The following is a 27,822-nucleotide window of genomic DNA, read 5'->3' as shown; positions in this document are numbered from 1 at the left end:
CCACAGTTCATTCAGGGGTAAAAGGATGTAAGCCATCTTTCACTGCTTTCCTAGGCCACAAGCAGGGAGCCTGATCAGAAGTGGAGCAGCCAAGACACGAACTTGTACGGGATGCTGGCACTGCAAATAGAGGCTTAGCCGACTATGCCACTGCACCTCACCCCACCCCATCACCTTGGAGAGACAGGTTTACGTTCGTCTGAATTCTGGAGAACTGAATAGACTGAGTCATCAATCATGGATTTATGTCATGCCAGTAAAAATGTCTCATTTTCTATTATTGGTTGCTGATTTTTGTATTTGAAAAAAGTAAGGAATGAACTGGTATGTTTCTTCATTTAGCTCTGCATCCTAAATAGTAATCTCCATAAATTTGGTAGCTAAGAGTACTAAAACGAGTGGTGCTGGGTTTCGTGGTTGACACCCGTGTCCCACCTGGCTGACTGGTTCCCGACTGGAACGCCTGGCTGACTGGTTCCCGACTCCAGCTTTTTGCTAGTGGAGACCCACAGAGGCAGGCAGCAGGGATGAGTCAGCTCTCTGGCTTTCTGCCCCCTTGGTGTGGGAGACCTGGGTTAAGTTCCCAGCTTGGAGCAGCTCCACCCTGACCATTGTGGACTTGTGCGGACTGAATCACAGATTGGGAGTCCTGTCTCTTTGCCTCTCTAACAACAACGACATCAAAACACAACCATGAACATTTCAAGGAGAGTGAGCTGTGTAACAAAGCGCTTTGAAATACACAGTTGCATTCGAGATCTGTAGGAACTCTGCAGCACAGAGGTGGGGCAGCATGATGGTCACAACTCTGTGCTTTGACTGAGTCTCCTTTGGTGTTTTTACTTCCCTTGAGATCTTGGGAGGCTGTACCTTAGTTTCCTTATTTGTAAGATGGGGCTGATAATAGCATAGGAGGAGCTGGGACTCACTGCTTTGAAGCGCTTGTGCTGCAGCAGTCTGCAGTTAGCACAGTTCTCCTCCAGGTTCGTGTCTTTTGCCTAAGAAGAATGAGAAACACAGGTGAGAAAGTGTGTAAAGCAAAGGTGGTTTATGGAAATAAAGCAGAAAAGTTTAGAGCAAATTTCGAAAAAAAAATTAATAAAAGGCTTCTGGTAATGCTGCAAGTGGTTCCTGAAGGAAAGTGCCATTGAGGGCTGGTTATCCAGGAGTTTTGAATTTTTTAATTGAAAAAAAATAATTGGAGGTCCAGCGCAATGGCTCAGTGGCTAAATCCTCGTGCATGTCCAGGATCCCATATGGGTCCTAGTCCATATCCTGGCTGCTCCACTTCCCATCCAGCTCCCTGCCTGTGGCCTGGGAAAGCAGTGGAGGATGACCCAAAGCTTTGGGACCCTAAGCCCACGGTGGAGACCTAGAAGAATCTTCTGGCTTTGGACTGGCTCAGTTCCAGCCGTTGTGATCACTTGGAGAATGAACCAGCAGATGGGAGATCTCTCTTTCTGTAACTCTGGCTTTCAAGAAAAATATCTCTTAAAACATTTTTTAAGACATTCATTTTTACTGTAAAGAGTTACAGTGAGAAGAAGAGACAGAAAGATTTTCCATCTGCTGGTTATGTACCAGCACCCACATGGGCTGCTTTACCTGCATGCCATGGTGCCTACCTGCCCCATGGAGTTTTTAATAAGCTGTAAAAGGGGAAAAGATTCTAGTGATTGGTTCCAATTGAGATGCAGTAAAGACGACAGAAGACACCTAAGGCTTTTCCCCCAAGATGTGAAGAATTCTCATTCTCTGCATCAGCTGCAGCACAGCAAAAGCTTGATGACAAGGATGTAAAATGAGCATCCTTCAAGGCCCCCGAGTGCTTGACTTGTCCTGGGTCCTGCAAGGCCATCTCAGATTGGAGGGCAGTGAAAATGCAAACACGTTCTTTTGTTAATTCTGAAGGATAAACCATGGGTGTTTTTTGTTGTTGTTTTTTAATTCCTTAGTTTTAGAGAGGCAAGAAGAAAGGCAGGAAGCTTCTGCCTGCTGGTTTACTTTCTTTCTTTTAATATTTATTTATTTTTATTGGAAAGGCAGATATACAGAGAGGAGGAGAGACAGAGAGGAAGATCTTCCATCCAATGATTCACTCGCCAAGTGGCCACAACGGCTGGAGCTGAGACAATCTGAAGCCAGCAGCCAGGAGCCAGGAACCTCTTCTAGGTCTCCTACATGCATACAGGGTCCCAAGGCTTTGGGCCACCCTCCAGTGCTTTCCTAGGCCACCAGCAGGGAAGTGGATGGGAAGTGGGGACGCTAGGATTAGAACTGGTGCCCATATGGGATCCCGGTGCATTTAAGGCGAGAACTTAACCATAAGGCTATTGCGCTGGGCCCTGGTTTACTTTCTAAATGCTTGCAGCAGCTGAAGTGTAGCAGGGCTGGGTTGGGCCTAAAAATAGGACCTGGGAGTTTAACCCCAGGTCTTCCACATGAAAGGCAGGAATCCAATTACTTGGGAACATTGTTGCTGCTCCTCCTATCAGGCCTTTGGTCTGGATTAGCATGAAGTTGGAGCTAGGACAGAGCATAGAACTCATATATCTGATATGGGAAGTGAGCATCTTAATTGCCAGGCTAAATCCCCACTCCCTCATACAGAATTTTAGATCAGGGGTTGGTATAGCTATAGCCAAATCCTTCTCACATATTGCTTTTATAAATAAAGTTTTATTGAAACACAAACACCTGCATCATTGGAATACTACAAGCAGAGAGCAATGAGAACACAAAACGTGAAATATCCATTATCTAGTTCTTTACACATGTCATTTGCTGATTGCTGTCTCAAATATGTATTTTTTTTTTTTTGGACCATACTAGAAATTTTAAGACCTTCAAGAGAAAGTACATTGTGCTCTTTTTAAATTGAAAGAGAGGATAGCGTTATGGTACAATGAGTTAAGGCGCTGTGTGTGATGCCAGCATCATGTATGAGTGCCACTTCATGTTTTGGTTGCTCCACTTCCAATCCAGCTCCCTGCAAACACATTGAAAAGGACCAAAAAATGGCCCAAGGACGTGGGTCCCTGCCTCCCAGGTGGGAGGCCCAGATGGGGTTCCAGGCTCCTGGCATCGACCTGGTCTAGCCATTGCAGCCACGTAGAGGAGTGAGGCAGCAAGTGAAAGATCTCTCTCTTTGTGTCTCTCCCTCTCTCCTTGTAATTCTGCCTCTTAAGTAAATAAATCTGAACTGCAAATAGGTAGTAAAACGCAAAGATAAATATCTCTTCTTCTTACTGGATAACAAAGACAACTCTTATAAAACTATTCCCCCACTTTAACCACATCACATATAACTCAGATAAGGGACAATCATTGTATTCTTGCCAATCTGTTATGATCTCTCTAGGCAGCCCAGGCCTGCTTCAGGTTTTTTTTTTTTTTGGTCTTGGAGGAGGGCTCTTTTTTCTCCCCACACTGGACTTTCCTCTGTGGCTCTCCCTGGAGTTCAAAGGAGTCCCTCCCTTCCCCACCCTCAGGCATCAGATTAGAACCCCTCAGCCTTAGATCTTGCCTGGTCCCAGCTCCCTGATAACCACCTGCAGAACAGCAACTCCTGGGTTTGGGCCTTGCCTGTACCAAGCAAGCACTTTCTATTCTTTCACAGCTTTTCACAGCTACGTTTCACTTCGTTGGTCGTGGACATGTGTCTCCTAAATCTACGCCTGTGAAGCATTCAAGAATTTGGGTAGGTCGGGTCACAATCAGGTCCCTGAGGGAAACTGAGATGCATGACAAATATCTAAGCAATGCAATAACTTGGCACGAGGTGAGTCCCTAGGTATGCATTTTTTAAAATGATTTTTTCTTTTTTATTTGAAACTCAGAGTTACTTCCATTCACTGGTTCACTCCCCACATGGCTACAATGGTTGGGATTGTTCCAAGGTAAAGTCAGGAGCCAGAAGCTTCTTCTAGGTCTCCCATATGGGTGCAAAGGACCCAAGCACTTGGGCCATCTCTAACTGCTTTTCCCAGGCTTTTGGCAGGGAGCTAGATGGGAAGTAGAGTACCCAGGACTCGAACTGGCAGCCCTGTGGGATGTTGGCATTGCAGGTAGTGGCTTTGCTGGTCATCCCACAAGGGTGGCCACGCTGTTCTCATGTTTGATATTCTACAGTGACCTGTTGGGTAGTGGTTGCCTCAGACTTGTCGCTCATTTAGTTCCTGCAGTGCAATGCTTTTCCCAGGGACCCCCATCCACAAAGATGGTTTTAGGCAGTTTGAGGCTCAGCTTCCTGAAATGATCCTAGTATTCTGCAGTTTTTGCCTCTGTAGGCGTCTGTCTCCCTAGACCTGCTTCACATCATTTTCTAATGCAGTGACATCGTTTCATAAATCTGTAATGTATGTTTTGATTCAGACTGACAGATTTGGGGCTTATTATCTGTGACATTTCCATTGACTTTCTTTGCAAAGTGACTTTATTATTATCCCAGACCAGGTAACATTTCTTTCCTGATTTTTCCTTCCTCCATTCGCTTATCAGAATCATTCAGAGCTTCTTCCCTCTCTCTTACACAAAGTATCAGTTCAAAGATTTCTCTTTTAAGCCAATTTCTTTGGGTGTGTTTTTTTTTTTCTCTAGGAATCACTTTATTAAAGAGATACTAGCAAGTAAAACACAGCTGTCCCAATCTCTGTCTGCATCATGTTTTGTTGAGTATTTACAAATTTTTAAAAAGATTTATTTCTTTTTATTGGAAAGGCAGCTCTACAGAGAGAAGGAAAGACAGAGAGATCTTCCATCTGCTGGTTCACTCTCCAAGTGCCCACAACAGCCATCCGGAGCTGAGCTGATCTGGAGTTATGACCCACGAGTCACAAGTGCAGGGTCCCAAGGCTTTGGGCCATCCTCTACAACTTTCACAAGCCACAAGCTGGGAGCTGGATGGAAAGCAGAGCAGCTGGGACATGACCTGGCACCCTTTAGGGATGCTGGTGCTTGGAGATGGAAGATTAGCCATTTGAGTCATTGTGCCAAACCCATGAATTTATTTCTTAACCTAGAGGCAGTAGAGACAGAGCTGAATGGTTCCTGCCCTCAAGAATCTTGCAACTTTAGGTGAGTAGTTGAAACTGAAAAAAAACAAAATGACAGCATGGAAGGAGCTTCTAGTTCAGCTGGGTTCTACCCAGGTTTACCAGCTCATAGATAATACTGTCTTCAGGGAGGGCTACCTGAATTCCGAGCAAAGCTATTCCAGGAAGAAGGAGCGGGTTGTACAAAGTAGCCTAATTCTGTCTGGGTCATCTCCAGCAGGTCCAGGTGAATGTGGAGCTGGGATGGTCTAAGTCCACACTCCCACAATTAGTCCTTTTGTGCAACTAAGCTCTCTTCGGCATAAGTTTGTTGCGATAAGCCAAAATACCAGATGCAGTGGGGCACCAAGGAGGTCTTTTATTCCATCAGGATAGGGACAGGAGTGGAGAGAGGGAAGGGGAGTGTCTTTTGCCGTGGTAGCAGGAGGGAAGCAAGGGTAAGGGGGAGGTAAAGACAAAGGAAGACAGGGAAGGGCTGGGCAGGGGAATGGGCAGCACACCTGTGGCATTGTGCCTGTTTTGTGGCCGGGAACAGGGCATCATGGGGCCATGAGGGATTGGTGGATAGGACTGTCAAGGCCGCAGGGGATTGGTGGGTGGGCGGGGATAATGGGGAATGGCCATGATGGGTTGGTGGAGAGGGGTGTCAGGTATAGTGCCATGAGGTTACAGTGGACTGGTGGGTGCCAGATTATAAAATTACAGCGGATTGGCAGACAATGAAATTTGAACCTGAAAGGCTCACAAATCTTAAGGAAGCCAGAAGCAGTATTTAAAATAGTACCTACTGGTTCCTGGCTTCAGATCAGCTAAAAAAAAAAAAAAAATAAGTAGTCCAAAATGACAGGGGCCTTCAGGGCCAATGTTCGAGTCACTTCTCACACCCACACTTACAGGCTCAAGAGAAAGGTGTATCAAATCAAAGTGCCAGCTCGGCCCAGAAGCAGCCCAGGGGGATGGAAAACAATGGAAGAAGTGACGTGGATGTACATAAAAGAAGCTTGGAGGGCTGAAACATGGATTACGCAGCGAAGTCTGCAAAATATGAGGAACACTTCTACAAGGTTCCCTCCCCACTGGGCAGAGTTTTCTGTGATTTCCCTTTATGGCTCTGTGGACCCCAACTGAGTATACGGGGTCACAGGTTAAAGGAAGCACGCTGGGGAGAGCACTGCTTCCTTTACTTTTGTGGGTGAAGTCTATTTTTAGGAAGCAGCACAGCAGCTACTTAACAAAAATGAATGTTTCTAAGCTTGTGCGCATATGTGTTAAGCTTTCCCCCCCTTCTTGGCCTCGTACAATAGCAAACAAACAAACAAACAAACAAAAACAACAAAAAAACCCCAAACAAAAAAACTAAATAAACAATAAGGATACTTTTTTCCTATTATTGGTATTATCTTCATTTATTATTTATTTGAGAAGCAGAGAAAGAGAATCAAGATGGCGGAATAGGGTAAGGACACGTTTAAACAGACGGAGAAACATTTAATCAGGATGAAGCAGAGAGGACACATTCCAGGAAATAGGAAAGGACAGAACCACAGCAGAGGGGTACCTGGAGACTGACAGACACAGGAAAGCAACAGAAACAGCAGTTTGGTGTTGCAGTGACTGATACTCCAGCGGCCTTCAGCTAACAGCAATCTGAACTCCACCAGCAATCAGGTGGGAAGGCACTTTCACTGGGAGCTTGGGAGAAGCAGAGAGAAAAGAGAGAGTGGTAGGGGCTTCCCTCTGCCCGCTCACTCCCCACATGTCTGCACAGTTGGGATTAGGCTTGGCTTCCAGGTGGCTAGCAGGGACCCACAGTCATCTCCTGCTGCCTCCCAGGATGGGCATTAACAGGAAGTTAGAACTAAGCGTGGAGTAGAAATTTGAAGCCAGGTTCTTGGATACAGGATGTGGGCATTTCAAGTGGTATCTTAATTGCTATGCCAAATGCCTGCCCAATGGTATTAATTTTATATCACACACACACATACACACACACAGCAAGTTGATCTCTGCTTTCTCTTTCAAGAAGAACCAGGCATTAATTTAAGCACACTCCAAGGCAGTGGTCATGTGCGAAGACTAGAACCTGCTATGTGGATTTTATTTTCAATTTAATTTAATTTTTTATATTGTTGACATAGTTAGCAAGAATGCACACCCATGAAGACCACCGAATAGGGTGGGGAGGATTGAGGTATGGGGGGAATGTGGGTGGGACAAATGTTTTCAATTTTCCTTTTCTTTTGTACGGGGGTGCAGGGAGTGAGTAAAAGGGAGAGATCTGCTCCCACCTGCCAAACTACATCAGTACCTGGGAATGGGGGTACCCACATGATGTCATCCTTGAAACCCAACGTGGAAAAGTATGTTCTGAGGGTTCTGCTTGAGTGCTTTTTTTTTTTTTTTTAAGATTTATTTATTTTTATTGGAAAGTCAGATATACAGAGAGAAGAAACAGAGAGGAATATCTTCGGTCTGATGATTCACTCCCCAAGTGACTGCAACGGCCGGTGCCAGGGCCCAGGAACTTCTACCAGGTCTCCCACGCGGGTGCAGGGTCCCAAGGCTTTGGGCCATTCTGAACTGCTTTCCCAGGCCACAAGCAGGGAGCTGGATGGGAAGTGGAGCTGCCAGGATTAGAACCAGCAGCCATATGGGATCCCGGCACATTCAAGGCAAGGACTTTGAGCCACTAGGCCACCACGCCGGGTCTGAGTGGTTTTGAGAGTTCCAAAATGCTGTTGGTTTCATTGCTCCAAGGTTGAGGAAATCCTTCGAGGGTCCTTTGACTGAGAAGTCCACCCTAGTGCATCCACTCACCCAGACACTTGTTGACAAAGCTCAGCCAGGTGAGTTGTTCAACCTTTTCTGCTCTCCATCTTCTGACATGGCGCTGACATCCAATGCGGGCCTAAATGAACTGGCCATCTTGTCCCCCATATGCAACTGGGTATGCCATCTGCTGCACAGGCGTCAGCAATCAAGGAGACACACTCGTATTCCAAGGTCGGATCACAGATCTTATGGTTCCTAGGGAGAGGAGCTTTCTCTGGTCCTGACTTAGTTCCAACTTTGGATCCCCACCCTCTCTTGCAGTGATCATCAGGGTCACTCCGGAGGCCCCTCCCCCCCAAATTAGAATAGATAGAGAACAACAAGGAAAGCTTAGAACCAGACAGGAAATGGTCAGCGTGAACTCACACATACCTTACTAGGTAGGAAACAAAGATTAGTTACTCCTCATTAAAGCATTGAAGATTTCTCTGCACACCCCTCCTAAAACTGTTCTGCACCTCAACTGTTGACATATGCCTTGTTAGAGTTATAAGCCAGTTTAGATTATCCTAAAATCTGCCAAGTTCAGCAAAATTATGCTTCAACACTATAAACTGCTAAATACTAAAATGAAAATAGACACGAGACAGCTGAATAGTTCCCTATAGCCATTTTTTTAAAAGATTTATTTATTTTTATTACAAAGTCAGATATACAGAGAGGAGAGACAGAGAGGAAGATCTTCCGTCTGATGATTCACGCCCCAAGTGAGCTCAACGGCCGGTTCGCGCAGATCCGAAGCCGGGAACCTGGAACCTCTTCCAGGTCTCCCACGCGGGTGCAGGGTCCCAAAGCCTTGGGGCGTCCTCCACTGCTTTCCCAGGCCACAAGCAGAGAGCTGGACAGGAAGTGGAGCTTCCGGGATTAGAACCGGCGCCCATATGGGATCCTGGGGTGTTCAAGGCGAGGACTTTGGCCACTAGGCCGCACCGCCAGGCCCCCCTATAGCCATTTTAAGGTGTATAGAAGCCGGTTGTATATAAATTGAAATTGAAATGTCAATCAAGTAGTCACAGGATGTGGTTAAGAACTTGCATTTTTTTAAACATATTGGTTACTCAATACCATGTCAAATAATTCCATAATGTTGTAAATTGTTGTTGATGTTATGTTATGGCTTTTAATTGATCAGGATGATATTCTGCCAGCTCTGCCTTCAGACCAGAGATGGTCTCCCCAAGAAACGGTTGAATTTATCTGGACAATAAGGTACTGGACTCTATGCTTGGTATATGCTTGCAATGAAAGAATCTTGGCTGAATTTGAACTGTAATACTGCAACAAGGTGGAGGAATCCACCATGGGGGGAGGGTACGGGGAGGGGTTGGGGGAATCTCAGAGCCTATGAAACTGTCACATAATGCAATGTAATTAATAAAAAAGTAAAATAAATAAAAATAAAAGCTTTCTAGGTTCAAAAAAAAAAAAGATCTTATGGTTCTCCTTGTGCCCCAAATTTTGAGTTCAGTGGTCCAGTTAAGGAGTCCCCCAAGAACCCTTACCTGGTGTGACCCCAGCCCTGACTCTTGCATGTGCCAGTCAGCACAGAATCTGGTTCAGTCCATCACCCGTATCACACTATGAACACACCGGTGTTTGTTACCTGCTCAGTTCGGTCCCCAGTCCTACATCCCATGCAAACTGATAGGTGTTGCAGCCCAGCCCAACCCAGCCTGCCACAGTCCTGGCCCTTGCACACACCAGCAGGAAGTACAGTACAGTTGGGGCAATCTTCAATAACCTCCACTAGACCCATCCCAGGCCCTACTTGCTACGAGTGCTAGTATGTACAGCAGACTAGTCTGGTCAGTGCTGTGTCCCAGTCTAGCTCTCATATACATCTATGGATATGCAGCTTAACTCGGCATACCTCATCCCATGGCCCATTGCACACGTATGCTGACGGGCGCTGCTGCCTTGTCCAGCCCTGAGCTCTCACGTACTCCAGGGGGAGTTGCAGCCTAGCATACGAGTGTCCAGTTTTCTTCCTAGGCTCATTTCCAGTCCCAGATCTTGGAGTTTCCCAGGATATACTATGGTCCAGTCTGACATGACTTGCAACCTCTCCTGGTGCTTGCTAGTGGATCTAGCTGGCACTTCTCCTGGCCCTTGTGTGCACCAGTAGATGTAGTGCCCAGGCATAGCCTGGCCCTCCCCCAGTCCCACTTCTCATACTTAGCAGTGGGAGCAGTGGCCCGGGAGGTGAACTGCCTACTATCTTTGCCACCCTCCACTAGGTTTGCTCCCATGCTGGCATCTTGTATGTGCCAATGGATGTTGCTGCCCAGTCTGGCATGGCCTATTTTGCTTCAAAATTTGTCAGCGAGTGCTGCAGCCTGGCTCTGCCTAGTCTGCCCCCAGTCCTAGCTCATTCAGGGGGGTGCTTGCAGCCTAGCCCAGCCCAGCCCAGCTCAGTTAGCCCTCAGAGCCAACCCTAATGTGATCTGGTGGATACTGTGTCCCAACCTGGCCTGGCCTGCATCCTGTCCTGACTCTTGCTCCTGAACGTAGGTGTTGCAGACTGGCCAACCTGGCCCACCCTCAGACCTGACCCACGTGAATGCTGATGGGAACTGTAGCCTAGCCTGACCTGGTCTGCCTCCAGCCTTGGTTCCATTGCCTGGATTTGAATCCTAATGTTACCACTTACCAATTCTATGTTAGAGATGTTAACTTGATATTTGTGTGTCTCAGCTTTCTTATCTATCCAGTGGGGAAGGGGGTGTATGATAGTGATGTTAGGGGGCCAGCATTGTGCTGCAGAGGGTTAAACCACTACCTTGTGATGCTGGAATCCCATATGAGCACCAGTTCAAGTCTCAGCTGCTCTATTTCCAATCCAACTCTTTGCTAATGTGCCTGGGAAAGCAGCAGTAGATTGTCCAAATGCTTGAGCCCCTGACAACCATGTGAAAGACTTCAATGAAGTCTGAGACTCCTGGCTTTAGCCTGGATCAGCCCTGGCCGTTGTGGTCACATGACCTTTGTAACCATTTGGCAAGGGAACAAGCAGATAGAATCTCTCTCTCTCTTTCTCCCTGTCACTCAGCCTTTCAAATATATAAACCAGATAAATGTTAAAAAGAAATAATATTGACAGTTCATGAGCATTTTTCCTGAGGGCTGAAGGTGTTTCCAGACAGAGATACTTAGAAGATTCCCTGGCATGCAGCAGGCACAACCTGAGTGTTAGTTATTAAACAGGATCTGGGCAGGGATGCCCTTGGCAGCAGCAACGTTTGTCTTCAGTCTTATCTCTCCTTTTCCCCAGCTTCCTTATCTTCTATTGAATGTTTAACCTAGCCTAGCATTGGTTAGCACCTGGGGCTCAGATCTGTTAAGAGGGGAAATCAGGGTTCAGCTTGTGGTGGTGTAAAACCACTGCCTGTGATGCTGTCATCTTCCTAGAGGACTGGTTTCTGTCCTGGCTGCTCCACTTCCGATCCAGCTCCCTGATAATGTGCCTGAGAAGAGCAGAAGAGGACCTTTCAAGTGCTTGGACCCTACACCCACGTGGGAAACCTAGTTCCTGGCTCCTGGCATTGGCCGGGTCCAGTCCCAGCTTTTATGGCTTTCTGAGGAGTGAACTAGGGGATAGAATACCTTTCTCTCCCCTGTCTCTCTGTAACTCTAACTTTCAAATAAACAAATAAATCCTTAAAAAGGAAAGTGGCCAGCTGGTGTCAGTCCTTGGCATCTGTGAGGCGGGTGTGTTAACCGAAGGTTCCTGGCATTGGGAAGCAAAGGGTGTGAGAAACCTGAAAGTGGCTTCTCCATCCTTGCTGCCTAGCTACGTGACACTCTGCAACCCTCAGGTGTTCATTCTTTTTTTTTTTTTTTTTTTAAGATTTATTTATTTTATCACAGCCAGATATACACAGAGGAGGAGAGACAGAGAGGAAGATCCTCCATCCTATGATTCACTCCCCAAGTGAGCCGCAACGGGCCGGTGCGCGCCGATCCGAAGCCGGGAACCTGGAACCTCTTCCGGGTGTCCCACGCGGGTGCAGTGTCCCAATGCATTGGGCCGTCCTCAACTGCTTTCCCAGGCCACAAGCAGGGAGCTGGATGGGAAATTGAGCTTCCGGGATTAGAACCGGCGCCCATATGGGATCCTGGGGCTTTCAAGGCGAGGACCCCAGCCGCCAGGCCACGCCGCCGGGCCAAGGTGCTCATTCTTGAAGCTGAGACGGTAACAGTTTTTATCCTACCTGGTCCCTAGGAGATGGGGCTTACGGAAATCCTTTGCAGGCTGTGAAGTACAAACTGATGCATGGGCTTGACCGTCAACCAGAGACTTGTCCATGCATGGTATGCACTGGTCTAGGACGGAAGCATTATCTGGTACTTGCAGTGCAAAACTGAAATGGAATCTTGCCTTCTCCCTGACTTTTGGAGAAAGGATTTGTAAGATTTGACCTCTACCAGAAATGATGCTTGCTTAAATTACAAAGACGTGGGCCTGGCATGGTATAATAGTGGCTGAAGTCCTCGCCTTGCATGCACTGGGATTCCATATGGGTGCTGGTTCTAATCCCGGCAGCCCCACTTCCCATCCAGCTCCCTGCCTGTGACCTGGGAAAGCAATCAAGAATGGCCCAAAGTCTTGGGACTCTGCACCCACGTGGGAGACCTGGAAGAGGCTCCGGGCTCTTGGCTTTAGATCAACTCAGCTCCCGCCATGTGGCCACTTGGGGAGTGAATCATTGGATGGAAGGTCTTCCTCTCTGTCTTTCCTCCTCTCTGTATATCTGACTTTCCAAATAAATAAATAAATAAATAAATCTTTAAAAAATAAGTTGCAAAGACATTTAGTCAGGTTTGACTTGGAAAGACAAGATTTACAGAGTGAAAGGCAGACAGAGATAAAGATCTTCCTTCAACTGATTCATTTCCTAAATGGCTGTGATGGCCAAAGCTGAGCCAGAAGCCAGGAGCCAGGAGCTTCCTCCGGGTCTCCCATGTGGGTGCAGGGTCCTAAGGCTTTGGACTGTCCTCTATTGCTTTCCTAGGCCACAAGTAGGGAGCTGGAATGGAAGTGGAACAGCTGGAATACAAACCAGTGCCCATATGGGATCCTGGGCATGCAAGGTGAGGATTTAGGCACTGAACCATCGTGCTGGGCCCTGTCTTCACCACAGCTCTAAGAGCCCTGAGGCCGGGCCATCTGCCTGTGTAGCTCACCGCTGTCTCCCTGAAGCTTGGCTGGCAGTTGATGTTTCTGACTTATTGCATGAATGAATGAAGTCCTGGCCATCTCCTCCTTCACATTTACTTTCTGGTGACCCTAGAAATCCTTTGAATGTTTTGGTAGGTGAATCCATGCTTAAAGAGCTGATTAGTGAGAAACCGAATCAATGATTGAGGCCTGTCAGTCATTCATCATGCAACGAGTGTCTAGAAAGGCAGTGAAACAAGGATAAAATGACCCATACCAAAGAGTGTTGGAAACTATGAAATGTGCATTGTGCCAGGCCCTGAGCTGGGTGCTAATTAGACAAGCTCTTGCTGAATCCTTGCAAGAGTTGCCACATCGGTGTGGTCCTTACTACATTTTTTTTTTTTAATATTTATGTATTTTTACTGGAAAGACAGATTTACAGAGAGAAGAAAAGATAGATCTTCTATCTGTTGGTCCACTCCCCAAATGCTGTAACGGTCAGAACTGAGCCAATCTGAAGCCAGGAGCCTGAGCTTCTTCTAGGTCTCCCATAGGGGTACAGCCTCAAGGACTTTGGCCATCCTCCTCTGCTTTCCTAGGTCATAGGAAGTTGGTCCAGAAGTGGAGCAGCTGGAATGCAAACTGACACCTATATTGGATGCCAGTGCTTGTTGGTGGATGATTAGCCAATTGATCCATCAAAAAGAGGTCTTCCATCCGCTGCTGTATTCCTCAAAAGGCTGGCCCTGGGCCAGGCCAAAGCCAGGAGCCAGAAACTTCTTCCTGTCTCCTACATGAGTACAGGGGCCCAGGCGTGGACCTTTCTTTGTGCTTTCCCAGGCCATTAACGGTGATATGGATTGGAAGTGGAGCAGCCAGGACTTGAAGCAGTGGGCATTTGGGATGCCAGTGCTGCAAGTGGTGGCTTAACTCTGCACTACAGTGGTAGCCCCAGGGCTCCTATTTGTTCTGTATGCCAGGTGAGTAAGCTGTGGCTTTGTACGGGATGGCAGCTGTCCAGTAGCAGAGTGAGGCCGTGAGGCGGACTTCAAATTGGAAACTTCTCAACTCCAAACTGGAGTCTTCTGCCTTGGCATCTGGTGAAAGAGTTGAGCAGGCTCAGGCTCAAGGGTTGGCAGCCTGACATGAGGCCATCAGTGAATTCCTCTGAGCCTGAGTGTTCTCAGGTGTGAAATGGGGATGCAGATGACACACACCTCCTCACTAGATGCAATGAAAACCAAGCAGCAGAAGGATTGGGATGCTGGTGCCGTGCCAACTAGTCAGCCTTGCAAAGAAGGGCCATGCCTGGCATCCTGAGGAAACTGACGTTCAACTTCAATATTTCTATACCTAAAATGACACTTTTTGACAAGCAGCCTCTCGAAACTTTCAACATGGAAATGAGGCTTTCTGTCACACAAGTGGTCAAAATTTTCTATTTTCAGGGTTTGACTTTCTTTTCGCTGCTGCTGATAGGTGAGCACATTTTCACCGGGTTTCTGTTCCTGTTTCTTAATTAGCATCCGGTAGAACTGTTTGTTATGCAAGCTGATCTGTCATTTGCCCTTTCTCACAGTTTTGCTGAGATGTGATTGAAAAAGATGAGATATGATGTTGGGAGGCCCGGGACCGAGTCCCAGCCCTGGCACTTAGCAGTCGTAGGCGAGCATAGTACCTAGCTTAGCCGGTTGAACTGCTTCCGCTCTCTGCTTCCAAGTCCTGTGTATTTGCAAAGCCAGGGGGTGGTTGTTTCCCAAGGGAGCCCTTGCTGAGATGGCTGAGTCTCGGGTGTTGCATGAAGCAAAGCAGAACACCTGCTGTGTGCCTCTGCACCTCGGTAACATGTGCCCAAGGGTGGCATCTATATTTAGTTGTGTCTGGATAATTCTTCCTTCTCTCTCTCTCTCTCTCTCTCTTTTTTTTTTTTTGTTGCAACACTTTCTGCCTGTAACTACTTGTTTGTAACCACTTCGTTGCTCCCTGTTGGTGTAGGCAAGATGCAAATATACCTTCTGAGACTTTTGTTGTGTCTCTCAGGCCTGAAATTGACAGGTGGGGGCAGAATGGTTTTTCAGAGAATCTTGAAGCGGACAGGTTCCCAGGGCAGGATGTGTCAGTCAACACACCACGGACAGCTGGAAAAAGCAGAAAGGTTGGCTCTGACCTGAGGTCTAGGATGTGACTGGCTTTGCGGATCTCTGACTCTGGTGCTGAAAAGAAGGCCTGGCTGACTGGTGTGGCTGAACACAGAGGCAGAAACCAAGCAACCAGACCCTGGTTCACTCCCGCCAATGTCTGCAGCAACAGGACCTGGGCGAGGCAGAAGCTGGAAGCTGGAAACTCCACTTGGGCATCCCGAGAAAGTGAAGGGGACCCAACTACTTGAGCCTGTTGCCTCCCAGGGTGCATGTTAGCAGGAGGCTGGACTGTGGAAACAGAGCCGGGACTTGAACACAAGCCCTCTGCTATTGAATGCAGGTGTCTTGATTGTTCCAACAAACAGGGCCTCAGTAGCCACCTCCTTTTGTCACATAGGATGCTGGTGTCTCAGGCTGTGGCTTAACCTGCTGCACCACATGCTGATTCCTCCCCTGGTTAGCGAGTGAGGACTCCCAGAAAAGCTCAGATGGCTTTCCTCAGAAGTCACTGCGTATCTCCTTTCCAAGGGCGTCACCTGTGTCCTTGAGGAGGGAATTGGCTGCAGCAAGGCATCGTGCTTAGTGGAAAAAGTCCTTGCTAGCCTGTACAGAAATGGCACGGGACCGCAGTGTACACCTGCTGAGGAGAGGGCTGCCAGGAGCCCACGGGGCCGAGGAGCAGGCGTCATCCTGTCTCACAGGCACATGACAGCCTGGAGAAGGAGCATGTGTGGGTCACATGCTCAGAGCCCCCTCAGCTGAGTGAAGATGGTTGGCTCCTCTGTGTCTCCTCCTCCTACTGTACCATCAAGGTGGACCACAGGTGTAATGGCTGTTTTGGTTAGTCCTCCCCCTGTAAGCATCAACATCAGAGAAATGTTGAAATGTCTAACTTCACAGTGAACAAAGTTATAACACAGCCTCTTCCTTTTCTTTTTGTAGACAATGTATGGAGGTATTAGAAGCCTTGTGTGATGGAAACCTAGGAGACTGTAAAGAAGCTGCTGATGTTTGTAGAGTAAATTGTCATAAGCTTTTCCCTTACGCTTTGGCTTTCAGCCACATCAGAGAAAATCACGTAGACACGCAGTCTGACCCCGGAGCATGTGTTGCAGAACTGGGGCACCTTAGTTGCTGACCCTCATTCAAGAATGGAAAGCATACCAAGATGAACACAAAGACAAGCCAGCCATCTGGATCCGGTGCGGTAGCCGAGCAGCTAAAGTCCTCACCTCATATGTGCTGAGATTCCATATGGGTGCCGGTTCTAATCCCGGTGACCCCACTTCCCATCCAGCTCCCTGCTTGTGGCCTGGGAAGGCAGTTGAGGACGGCCCAAAGCCTTGGGACCCTGCACCCACGTGGGAGACCCCAAAGAAGCTCTGGGCTCCTGGCTTTGGATTGGCTCAGTTTGGGTCATTGCGGCTACTTGGGGAGTGAATCATCGGATGAAAGATCTTTCTCTCTGTCTCTCCTCCTCTCTGTATGTTTGACTTTACAATAAAAATAAGTAAATCTTAAAAAAAAAAAAAAACCAGACAGCCATCTAAGCCAATAGAAGACTTTGAGTATCTCAGCCAAAGATGGGAAGGAGGCCCAGTCTGATAGCCTAGTGGCTGAAGTCCTCACCTTGCATGCACTGGGATCTCGTATGGGTGCCAGTTTGTATCCTGTTGGCTCTGCTTCCCATCCAGCTCCCTGCTTGTGGCCTGGGAAGGCAGTTGAGGATGGCCTAAGACCTTGGGACCCTGCACACATATGAGATACCTGGACGAAGTTCCTGGGTCCTGGATTCAGATCAGAGCTTTGCTCTGGCTGTTGTGGCTGCTTGGGGAGTGAACCAGTGGATGGTTCTTTCTCTCTGTCTCTCCTTCTCTTTGTAGATCTGACATTCCAATAAAAATAAATAAATATTAAAAAAATGGAGGGCCCGGCGGCATGGCCTAGCGGCGAAGGTCCTCACCCTGAACGCGCCGGGATCCCATATGGGCGCCGGTTCTAATCCCGGCAGCTCCACTTCCCATCCAGCTCCCTGCTTGTGGCCTGGGAAAGCAGTCGAGGACGGCCCAAGGCTTTGGGACCCTGCACCTGCATGGGAGACCCGGAGGAGGTTCCTGGTTCCCGGCATCGGATCGGTGCGCATCGGCCGTTGTGGCTCACTTGGGGGGGTGAATCATCGGACGGAAGATCTTCCTCTCTGTCTCTCCTCTCTGTATATCTGACTTTGTAATAAGAATAAATAAATCTTTAAAAAAAAAATGGAAAGGACAGTTTGAACAACACTCCAGGCCAGGGTCTACAACAGCACACCGGAGTAGAGGACAGCTTACAGGTCTTAGAAAGGATCCCACACTTCTGGTGCAACAAACCCACAACCTCCCAGAACAATCAAACCCGCTCAAATACACCCTGAAGACGTTACTTCCTACAAACACAGGAGGGAAAATGAAAGTGTTCATCTCACCCATGGCCCTTCCCTTAGGCCCTGCCACTCTCCTTCCTAATCAGAGGATTAGGATGTGGGTCTAAGATGCCTTCACTTTTGTAATAAACATTTTAAAAAGGACTCTACTTTTAGGATTTCCGCCTTCCTATAGCCTTAAGGTTACATTTTGCAGAGAACTGTCCCAAGTGTTCATGTTGTATTGCCTTATTTAAGCCTAGCAATAACTCTACAAGATGGGTATTATTATACTTCTTGTTTGCATGTTAGGTGTAAGTAAACTGAAATCCAGAGAGGTGAAGTAGCCTGCCCAAGTTCATGTGGCTGCTGGGTGGCAGAGGTAGAACTTGATCTTGCCAAGCCCAGTGCAGAGCGTGAATAGCGATGCCTGCGCCTGCTTGTCTCCCTTCTCCCTGGGTCTGCCTTTCTTCCCACTATTTCACACACAAACGGGCCTTCTTAATACTGAACAGTCAAACTCAAGGTCAGAGCATTACAGTGGGTAGTAGCTAAACGTCCAATGATGGCTCAAAACAAAAGAAACCTGGTAGACTTAACTTAGCCCAGCCATTCCCAAAGTTACTTAATCACAGGACCTCTTTCCTACTCCTGCACCCCAGAAGAACATCCAATATCTTGTTGAACTAGTGCTCCAAGGAACCCACATTGGGAAACAGACAAGCATGTCTTGTGTTACTTTTTTAAAAAAAGATTTATTTTTATTGGAAAGGCGGATATACAGAGAGGAGGAGAGACAGAGAGGAAGATCTTGCATCCGATGATTCACTCCCCAAATGACTGCAATGGCTGGTGCTGCGCCGATCCGCAGCCAGGAACCAGGAACCTCCTCCAGGTCTCCCACATGGGTGCAGGAGCCCAAGACTTTGGGCTGTCCTCGACTGCTTTCCCAGGCCGCAAGCAGGGAGATGGATGGGAAGTGGAGCTGCCGGGATTAGAACCGGCGCCCATATGGGATCCTGGGGCATTCAGGGTGAGGACTTTAGCCGCTAGGCCAAGGCGCTGCCCCCCCCCCCCAGTTCACTCTCCAAATGGCCGCAACAATCAGGCTGGGTTAGGCTGAAGCCACCACCCAGGAGCTTCTTCTGGGTCTCCCACATGAGTACAGAGATCCAAGGACTTTTGCTGTCATCCCAGGCACATTAGCAGGGAGCTGGATGGGAAGTAGAGCAACTGGGGCTCAAACCAGTGCTCACATGGGAAGCTAGTGCCAGAGGCAGTGACTTTACCTGCTATACCACAGTGTTGGTCCCTGATCTGGGCCTTGGAGGGCCCAGCATCGAGGTATGGCACACACCCAGGTGTGGCAGAATCAACTTCCTTGCCTAGCCACTGTCTCCTCGCCCTTTCTGGTCTTTGGAAATCTGTGGATCTTGCTTCCTGGTCCTGTTCTCCTTCAAACTCAACATGAGCAGTTGAGTCTTGATGTTGCCATCTTTCTTTCTTTCTTTTTTTTTTTTTTAAAGATTTACTTATTTTTATTGCAAAGTCAGATATACAGAGAGGAGGAGAGACAGAGAGGAAGATCTTTCGTCCGATGATTCACTCCCCAAGCGACTGCAATGGCTGGTGCTGTGCTGATCTGAAGCCAGGAGCCAGGAACTTCATCTGGGTCTCCCACGTAGGTACAGGAACCCAAGGTTTTGGGCTGTCCTCAACTGATTTCCCAGGCTGCAGGGAAGCTGGATAGGAAGCGGGGCTGCCGGGATTAGAACCGGCGCCCATATAGGATCCCAGCACATTCAAGGCAAGGACTTCAGTCACTAGACCACAGCACCGGGCCCTGCCATCTTTCTTTAAAGGATGGTTAATGATACTTAGTGCACTTTCAGCCTATTTCAAAGTGTCTGCAACTAAATACCCTTTAAAAATATTTACTTATTTTGAAAGACTAACAGAGAGGAGAGCACGCTCCTACCTGCTGGTTTACTCTTCAGGTGACCTAAACAGCCAGCCAGTACTGTGCCAATTCAGGTACCGAATCCAGAAGCTTCATCCGGGTCATCAATGTAGGTGGTAGAGGTCCAACAAGTTGGGCCATCTCCTGCTGTTTTTCCCATGCCATTAGCAGGGAGCTGACTTAGAAGTGGAATAGCTGGGACTTGAACCAGCATTTATATGGGACCCTAAAATCACAGGCAATGGCTTTATTCACCTCTGCAGCTTCCTGCTAATGTATGCCGTGGGATGTGGTGATAGCTCAGATACTTGGACCCTTGCCACTCATGGCGGATGGAATTTCTGGCTTCTGGGTTTGTCCTGGTCCAGTCCCTGCTGTTGTGCACATTTGGGGAGTGAACTAAGAGAAAGAAAAAGCTCTGTCTTTTATATAAATAAAAATAACTTGAAAATAAAGGAATTGAAAAATAAAAGATAGAGGTCAGATTGAGTCCACCAGGATAATCTTGCCAACTCAACCTCCTTATCTTGAGTCACATCTGCAATGATCCTTTTGCTATGGAAGACAATGTAGCCACAGGTTCTGAGATATGACCATCTCTGGGAACCATTAGTCTAGTACATTCCACTAACTTTAAGGAAATTTGGGCAATGGGACAGGAGAAGCTGGGGAGGGGATCCAGGAACATAATTTGGGGCAAAGCAACTGGCTCCTTCCTAGGAGACCTCAAAAATCCTAAGGCCAAGGAAATCTGCAGGGAGGATCCAATGGGGTGGGGTTGTCAGAGGGGCCATGGCTCTCTCCGGGTTTATAGACACTGTGAAAGCCTTTGTTTTCGAGTTTATGGGAGGAGTCAGTCCATTCTCTATTGCTTTATCAGGTCGCCTGAAGCTGGCTCATTTGCAAAGAAAAGTTCATTCTGGCTCAAGCTCCTGGACGCTGAGAGGACCAAGAGCAGGTGCTGCCCTCTTTCTTTCCTCTGCTGAGGGCCTCTTGAGGCTTCAGCTCAGGCAGCAAGACAGTGGCTTGAACGCTGTGTGTCTAAGATGCAAAATATGAGGGGTGACCTTGCTGTATCACAACCAGCTCTGGTGGTCAATAATTGAATGCCATGAGAACTCATGTAGGAAAGACGTTGGTCTAGTCACGAGGGCTCTGGGTCCATGACCCTGACACTTCCCATCAGGCCCCACGTCACCGACCCTGCTGCTGAGAGTCACACTCAGATCACGGCAGGAAGTGGCTGCCATTTTGCAGGTAGAGTTGGCCTGTACATGCCTTAGAAATCTGCCGTGTTTTTCTCGTTGACTGTTCTGGACTAGGGTAGCTTGTACATATCTGGGATCTAAATCTGAGTCTGATAACTGGGCTGAGACAGGTCATGGGAAAATACTAACGCAGGATCAGCCCTTATGGTTGTCAGGGTGGGGAAAAGGTAGGTGGTGACCAGAGGCAGAACATTTTCCATGGAGCATGCTAAGGGGGTTGGTAATATCCAACAGGCATGGAGAGAACGACCATGGGCAGCGGGACCAGCAGCTGGAAGGTCAAGCACTAGCCCCCGGGAACCCTGTGCCATGGACACTGGTCATTTGAAGAGAAGGACAGAAGTAAGATAGAAGCCAGTACAAAGAGCAATGTTGGGGGAAAGCCAATGGACACCATTGGGAAGCTTGTTTATCAAACAAGCGACAGGGGCAGCCTGTGGTCATGACTCCTCCGCAGAACCTCTTTTAGAGGTTTATCCAAGCCTGCCTCATGTAGAATTCTACCAACAGGACACTTGGTTTCTTGGTTCTGCCCCCACCCCCCGTAAATGCCAATAACCTTGCTAAGCCATTTTACCAAGGCAAAAAAGTGACTCTGGGAAGTTTTCAGAAGTTCTTTAGGGGATACTAAGGTTCCCGGTTGACCCTTACACGGCAGCCGCCTGAGGCTAGGATAGGTCCCAGGCCTGGAGGCGGTCAGGAACCAGCCAGCCAGCCCTCAGGGTGAATGAAAATGGAAAGTGAAGAGGCAGGCCAGAAAAGCACAAGAGGTACTGTGGCCTTTTCCTTGATTAAACATGGAGCTGACTGCTCGGGTTTCTGGGTAGGGATCCGCGCCGTGCTTCCTCCCTTCTCCCAGCCGCTTTTCTTTCTTTCCCCTCTGTCTTCCATAGCTCTGTATTTGACTTTTCCGCGTAGGATTACTCAGTACAGCATCTGGTGTTTCTACAAACACTTGTAAGAGATTCCCACATTGGTCATTCTCTAATGTGTCCCTTCCCTTTTTCTAGTTCACTACACACGCCTTCTGGAGCATTCTCAAAAGCTCAAACCTGCTTGCCCATGCATATCACTGTTAGTTCATGGCATGAAAGGCTGGTGCCAGAGGCCCTCAGCCAGTCTTACTGGAGATGACCTTCCAGCTAGCTTCTGGTCATGGCTCTCCAGCCATCCAGAACTCCTCAGGTTCCAGGCTCCTGCCTTCCTCTGGCACATATGTCACTTATTTCTGCAACTTCTGCCTCGTCAAGGACTTTCTGAGACTGCTGTGAAATTATGAGCCAAAGCATAGAGGAGTGCCCGAAAGCTGTGAAATACTGTGGAAGTGCTTGTTGTTGACTGGCACTGCGGCACCTTGGGTAATGCTGCTGCCAGCATCCCAGAAAGGCGCCGGTTCGCGTCCCGGCTGCTCCACTTCTGATCCAACTCCCTGCTAATGTGTCTGGGTAAAGCAGAAGAAGATGGCTCAAGCATTTGGGCTCCTGGCACCCATGTGGGAGCTCCTGTCTCCTGGCTTGGGATGGGCTCAGCCCTGGCTGTTGTGGCCACCTGGGGAGTGAACCAGTAGATGGAAGATCTTCCCCTTTCTCTTTCTCCCTCTCTCTCTGAAACCGTGAATTTCAGATAAATACACAAGTCTCTTAAAAAAAAAGTTCTTGCTGCCTGCTTGCATGTCCTTCTTTTTATACATTTATATCAGCACTAACCACTCTTCAGAATGACTTGATTTCTCAAGCGCATCTGACGTGGCAGAGCCGGTTGCATGTGCCACCCCTCTTTAACGTGATGAAGGTTTAGATATTTTTCACCTTTTCTTTTGTTTGTTTACAAAGCCATGTGACAGATGGCCTGTCTTTTGAGGACTGTGTCTGGGTGTGAGCAATTAGCTGCAGAGAAGAATAAGTGTCTAATATCAAAGTGCCTTATTGTTTTTCACCCAAGGCTGCTCTCTTGGCAAATACTGGGCTTCCTAATATGGAAGTGTTATTAATGATCAATGAAGCCAGCATAAAAGTGGTTGATGGTCACCACGTGAGACTTCCGGCCTCAGATCATTTCCCCACTTCCATAGCCATTGTATTATCTACATGTATCTCGTAACATCATACGAAATACATGTGAAATAGACCTCCAAAATTACATACCAACAGAAACAGTCTCAGGAAAATTAAGTAAGTCAGAAGAAAATTTTCATGCAAAGGTGATAAAAATGAAAGAAAAAAAAAAAAGATTGGATTTGTTCCAAAGTCTTAACTCCAAGCCTGGAGTTAAAATGAAAGCTGGGGGAAATACACTGGGGACTTGTCTGTAGACTTTAAGAACAATTATGTTTTTGTTTGCACTTCCATGTTTTATAATAATGACAGTTTAAATTTCTTATGGCTGGTACATACAAAATACAAGCAAATGTTCACAGTATTGCAGGGGTACAATGACACCCGTTAATATGCCCTGAGCTCTTTATCAGTAGGTGGGTTTAAGTCCCAATTCTCTTCCTAGTCCCCGAAACATTTTTTATGAAGGTTGAAGAGAACAGATCCCATGGTAACACTGTTCAGCTCAAGGATCGCAGTTGGTGCAGAAACCAGTTGTGAACAGCAGAGGGCGCTGATGTACACAGCAAAAGCACAGGATGCTTTTTTCCAGTGTCTCAGCTTAGGTGTGCAAACCACACACTTCGTTATCTGTGTGCCAGCAGGTGCAAGAACTGTGTTCCCGACCATTGTCACTCAGGACTTTCTATTTCCCCATGTCATCTAGAGGAGCAAAGTGAGACAGAGATGGCCTTGGGCGTTTTGCAGCTGCTACAAAGTGGGATACAAAGGGAAACTTCTCAATTAAAACTAACAGCAGCAGCAACAACCAACCCTTTGCCTGTGAGCGGACTGAGCAGAGGCACACAGAGGGGTCTGTGAGCATCCTGATACTGGGGGAATGCTTGGTGTTTGGTGCGTGATGGCGGCTAGCACTGGCCCCGGGGTCCCCAGGCCTGGCTTCACTCCAGAATTTGAGATCCACACCTGCACCTACAGGGTTCTGCTCTGAGCCCCTCCTTAAGCACAGTAACCTTCTTGAAATTAATGGGGTGGGTGGGGTGTGATGGCTCAGTGGCTGAATCCTTGCCTTGCATGTACCAGGATCCCATTTGTCTGCTCCACTTCCCATCCAGCTCCCTGCTTGTGGCCTGGGAAAGCCTTCGGACCCTTGCACCTATGTGGGAGACCCCAAAGAAGCTCCTGGTTCCTGGCTTTGGATCGACTCAGCTCCAGCTGTTGTGGCCATTTGGGGAGTGAGTCAGTGCATGGAAGCTCATTCTCTGTCTCTCCTACTCTCTGTAAATCTGCCTTTCCAATAAAAATAAATAATCTTTAAGAAGAGAGAGAGAGAATAATCAAAACCAGAGTGGGGATTGTGGCATAGCATGTTCAGATGCTGCTTGGGGCACTCACACTCCCTGTCAGTGGAGTGCCTGGGATCCAATCATACCTCCGTTTGCTATCTGGCTCCCTCTAATGGCTCCTGTCTCTTATGTGGGACACCTGGATGGAGCTCCTGGCTCTTAGCTTTGGCTTGGCTCAGCCTAGGCTGTTACAGGCACTTGGGGAGTGAATCAGTGGATGCAAGAGCTTTCTATTTTTCTCTGTAACTCTGCCTTTTCATGAAAGGTTTTGTGATGAAGCTCTCACCGACAGCCTCTTCATTTTGTTGTCTCTCCACTCCCAGAGACTCAATGATTTTGGATTTTGGTTAGGGGGAGGGGAAATTCCTGCCAAATATGACTAGGGTTGAATTACCATGGATGCTCAGAGACCACCAACAACATCTAGTATCGTAGCAGATTTCTTACCTCACGGACATCCTGACGTCCATGCACGCTTCGTTGAAGTGACCACTGTCACCCAGGTCTGGTCCTGAGGAAGCGTGTCTGCTGTAGTTTTGAAACTACCAGGCAAGCGTATGCAAAACGGCAGCCTCTGGGAGAATCCACGGCAGAGATGCTTCGGGACCCTCCCACCTTCAGCCATCCTCTTCCTTTGCAAGAGAGCCGTAACAAAGCTCTCATGAGGGACAAACTCGGGAGAACCTGCTGAATTAATACATTAGATTGGGGTATTGGGAGCCATTCCTGCTTACTTGTTTTATTACCATGAGCAAGTGAGTTAACTTCTCTGTGCTTTAGTTTTGTCATGTTAAAATGGGAATTATAGGAAAAAATCCATGGGATTTTTGTGATGACCATCATATCATCATTATATTGTGATCGTCAACACGCCCACCATCATTATCACCACCATCACCAACATCACCACCATCATGACCTTTGCCACAGCCAGCACATCATCATCATCACCAACATCACCATTGTCATCCATCACCATTGTCATCCATCACCATCATCATCACCATCATCACCAACATCACCATCATCACCATCATTATCATCATCACCATCACCAACATCACCATCATCATCACCAACATCACCAGCATCATCACCAACATCACCATCATTATCACCATCATCACCACCAACATCACCAGCATCATCACCAACATCATCATCATCACCAACATCACCAGCATCACCATCATTATCACCATCATCATCACCAACATCACCAGCATCATCACCAACATCACCAGCATCATCACCAACATCACCATCACCAACATCACCAACATCACCATCATCATCACCATCACCAGCATCACCATCATCATCACTATCACCACCACCCACCATTGTCACCATAGTCACCGCAGTCATCCATAATCATCCACCACCATGATCACCATCAGCACTGTCAGTCACATTACCATTGTCACGCAGCACCACCATCAGCATCATCACCACAACCTTCATCGTCACCACCGTTGCCATCCTCACCACCGCTGCGCCATCAGTGTCTTCACCGCACATACAGACTCTTCTTCCTTGGTTCACAAGTTCTTAAGCAACAGCTTGACTGTAAACGCCATGCTTCCCCCTTGTGCTCAGTAAATTCAGAGATGTGGTGCTTAGCAATAGCTCCACCAGGGGGCAGGCTGTGGAAGTTTGGAGCTGCCTGTGTGCAACTTCTTCCAGATTGCTCCCCGACAGGAGCCCTGCCTCACTCATCTGCCAGGCCAGCCTTTGCTCTCACTCAGTGACACACATATGGCTCTGAGTGTTTAAACTCAATGTTTTTTTCCTCTCTGATCTAAATTCTGAAGTGTTTTATGATGTGGGAAAAATGGAGCTGAATGAGATTTCATTGCATTTTATTCTTGCCAAAGAGTGATTTCGATTTTTAGGCTTCAGACACAGGTGGAAGATGCTCACAGGATGAGAGTTGGTATTTCCAGGCCTGCAAGCGCTTGGCACATCTGCTTGCCTGTCCCTCCTCCCTGGCCCAAACGGGACCTTATTGACCGCTAGAGGTGGGTTCCTTGCTGGTCTCTCCAACAGGGTGAGGATCTTCTCAACACAGCATGTCCATCAACTTCTCCATTCAAAGCATCACGATGGGGCAACAGCATCGTCTTTTAAGGATGTATGTGCAGTGAAGTGTGGTGAGCTAGTTCCATTCTCAAAGGGTGTCATGGTGGTGGAGACCACTGGCACTTTGTAAGCGGATTGATAGTGTGAAGTGTAGTGTTCTCCCGCCATGAAGGCTCGTCTCCAAGCCTGTGTGAGTTTACAAGGTCATTTGATTATTCACGTGACAGAAAGCCTGTTGATAACCATGTCACTGTAGACATGAACCCCACTTTGTATCTAACATAAATTCTTTGTGCACTTCTAGTCCATGTGAAATTTCCCGGTCGTGTTACTGCTTTTGTGTTGCCTACATCTAAAGCCTAAACATCAAAAGTCACTTTTTGGGCAGGAACAAAAGCTATTGATCCCCTGTGTAGCTTCACAGTCTCCACATTTTGCCAAAAACATTTCAGGCCTCAGAGAGACGAGGAAGACTGGGAAAATTGGAGGAATAGCATGTTTTGTTTGGCAGAAATACTGTCCAGGGTGGCTCGCCATCTCAGAAAAATCACCTCATCCATGACGTCACTGCTGTGGGGCTGCTCTTACAGTCGCTGCTCTCCACATGCACCTCTGATGCCCGTCATAGAGACCTCATGTATGAAGCCAGCAGCAGACTTCCTACGGACGCCTGCTTTTGTAGGCAGGCTTGGATATTCCCAGAAGGGCGCAGCACTCCTGCTTTCAGTGGTCCCAGCTCAGGATGCTGAAACAGGTGGCTCCAATAGCTGATTGACAAAGGGCTCTGCGGGGCCAGAGAGGGCTGGAGGGCTGCTGTCCATGGCCAGAGCTGAGCCGGAGTGTGCGCATAACAGTGTCTGTGTTTAGGTGCTTTTCAGAATTGTAGTAGCTGGTTCAGGCAGCGCATTGCCAGAAGCATGTCACCCGGAAGAGTGCTGGCGCCACTGTGCTTCAGGTACAAGGAGATTCACTATGTCCCTGGAACCCAAGGTGGCTGTGGTTCCTCGTTTCTATTGGGTTCTGACTGAGAATGTGGGGTCTTCAGATCCCTTTTAATTTTGTGGCCTCTAAAAATAAATTTAGAAATGATATCCTTTGAGGACATCCATCTCCTTTGACAATATTGATTGAGCCAGCAAATATTGACTGGCTTTGCTTTCCTGCTGGAAGTTTGAAGTGCTGGGGCTAGAATGGAGAGCATAATGAGGCTCTGGAAAATGTCTTATAAACTTGGGGCTGGAGCACCTGTGATAACAACATCCCATGCAGGTGCCGGTTCATGTCCCGAGTGTACTACTTCTCACCCAGACCCCTGCCTAATGCGTTTAGGAAAGCAGCCAAGGTGCCTGGGACCCTGCCCGCCATGTGGGAGACCAGGGGAAGCTCCTGACTTCTGTCTGCCTAGTCCTGGCTGTTGCAGCCATTTGGGGAGCGAACCAGTAAATAGATGATCTCTCTCTCTCTCTCTGATTTCAAATGTATGTTTTCTAAGACTGAGAATGGCATTAGTTGTTAATGCTGTA

The 27,822-nt window shown here is 47.8% G+C and overlaps 1 long non-coding RNA gene across 2 annotated transcripts in view; it reads left to right on the top strand.

The window, feature by feature from the left end:
- LOC131479904 (uncharacterized) overlaps positions 1 to 27,256 on the top strand; it is a 48,213-nt gene extending 20,957 nt beyond the window's left edge. Inside the window, exon 3 of one of the 2 annotated variants that reach the window (XR_009245155.1) lies at positions 27,167 to 27,256. This is a non-coding gene — a long non-coding RNA (uncharacterized LOC131479904). Of the gene's footprint in view, positions 1 to 21,827; positions 22,282 to 27,166 lie in introns of those variants that run through there. The other variant, XR_009245154.1, reaches the window with a different exon arrangement.
- The last annotated feature ends 566 nt before the right edge of the window (positions 27,257 to 27,822 follow it).

The sequence above is a fragment of the Ochotona princeps genome, chromosome 3 (genome assembly GCF_030435755.1).
Source record: "Ochotona princeps isolate mOchPri1 chromosome 3, mOchPri1.hap1, whole genome shotgun sequence".
In the NCBI taxonomy this organism is placed as follows: domain Eukaryota; kingdom Metazoa; phylum Chordata; class Mammalia; order Lagomorpha; family Ochotonidae; genus Ochotona; species Ochotona princeps.
This window is presented reverse-complemented; position numbering and strand designations above follow the sequence as displayed.